Source organism: Vicia villosa, linkage group LG3, assembly GCF_029867415.1.
Source record: "Vicia villosa cultivar HV-30 ecotype Madison, WI linkage group LG3, Vvil1.0, whole genome shotgun sequence".
Taxonomy (NCBI): domain Eukaryota; kingdom Viridiplantae; phylum Streptophyta; class Magnoliopsida; order Fabales; family Fabaceae; genus Vicia; species Vicia villosa.
In genome coordinates this window covers 189,767,686-189,769,446 of record NC_081182.1, presented here as the reverse complement: position 1 = coordinate 189,769,446, position 1,761 = coordinate 189,767,686, and the positions used below count along the sequence as shown (strand labels likewise).

The following is a 1,761-nucleotide window of genomic DNA, read 5'->3' as shown; positions in this document are numbered from 1 at the left end:
GAGTTTAAGGTAATTGCCCCTAATTGCCTTGCAATGCTCAATTTTCATATTCTTTCTCACAATTCTTAAAAAACTGGCTACGCTCATTTACGAGCTAAAGTCCACTTTTTTTTCTTTCATCTACTTTTTCTAAAGACAAACGAGCAAGCAAAGCAATTAAGAGCCCATGGAAAACCATGGATGCAAAGGGTGCCTTACACCTTCCCTTTGCATAAATTACCCCCCCGAACTTAGATTTCTTTAAAAAGGTTTTTCTGTTTCTTTTTGCCTTTCCGAATTTGTTTGGATAAAATAAAAGTCGGTGGCGACTCTTGCTTACCGCGACATTTCGATCGATTAAAAAGTCAGTTCACCGTATTACAACGCCCGTCCTTTTTCTTTACCAAAAGCACTAGAGCTCCCCATGGGGAAACACTTTGCCTAATGAGTCCCTTCTCCATCAAGTCTTCCAATTATTCTTTAAGTTCTTGGAGTTCCATTGGCGCCATCTGATATGGTGCATTGGAAATGGGTCCCGTTCCCGGGTGTAAGTCAATGAAGAATTCAATGTCTCTTACAGGTGGTAAATCGAGAATATCATTGGGAAATACATCCGGAAATTCTTGAGTAACTAACATGTCTTCAATACTGACTTCAGCCCTCACCTCCGTACTAGCAAGTATTAAAAGGCTCCATTCTTTCGAGAAACTTTAAGTTAGTTAGTTGATAGATATTTAACGACCTCGGCTCAGGCAAAATAACCAACTTTCAAGCACAATCTAACATAACATAATTATATGACATCCAATCCATCCAGAGAATAATCTCGAGAGATTGTAGGGGTAGGCATATTAGATTAACTAGAAATTCTCTCTCTTGAACCACTACTTTACATAATAAGCATGCAGTGTTCATAATTATAACCTTAGCAAGGGTAGATACTACCAAGTCAAAAGGTAGTGGAGTTACTATCATTTTAAATTGATCAACGCATTCCTTGGATATGAATGAATGTGTTTCCCCCTAATGGAAAAGTGCAGTTAAAATGGTACCTTCAATTTCACAAATCCCCTGGATTAAGTTGTTGGACAGAGATCTTCCTTCTGCACCCATGCAATACACTCTCCCTTGAGCAGTTGGTCGGACATTTATAGTAGTACTCACAGCTAGTTCAGCCTTTGGGTCTTTGCAATTCTTTGCCACATGTCCTCTTTTGTTGCATTTGAAGCAGATAAGACCCTTATTAGGACATTCGCTCGCATAATGCCCACCTTCACCATACTGGTAACAACGTACCCCTGGAGCAACTTGAGTTCCTCCTCCTCCTCCTACGGTGTTATAGTTTTTTGTTCTTTGAGGTCCTCGGTTGTTATAGTGTGGTCGTTGGTATGGCCGCATCTGCTGTTTATTACGTTCTTGATTTTGAAAATTTAGGCGATTAGGTCCTCCACAGTTCTGGACCGCCCTGCGATTTGTCCTCTTATTCTTCATTTCTTCCACTTACCTACATTTCTGCACCAATGGTTGAAAACGTTGTATCCCTAATGGTACCACTGAGTCTTGTAGTTCGTACTTGAGTCCTTCTTGGAAAAGGTGACACATGTAAACTTCATCTACTCCTTCCCGGAAGAATCGGTAATACCTAGATAAATTTTAAAATTTGGCGGCATACTCACCTACAGTCATACCCCTTTGTCGAAGTTTCAGAAAATCGTCTCCCAATTTGGTCCTCGCACTTATGGGAAAGTATTTGTCTAGGAACTTTGTCTTAAAGGCTTCCTA

General features: G+C 40.2%; 1 pseudogene; it reads right to left on the bottom strand.

Annotated features, from left to right (window-relative positions):
* Window positions 1-452: 452 nt before the first annotated feature.
* On the bottom strand, window positions 453-1,377 carry LOC131659578 (uncharacterized; annotated as a pseudogene).
* Between the last annotated feature and the right edge of the window lie 384 nt (window positions 1,378-1,761).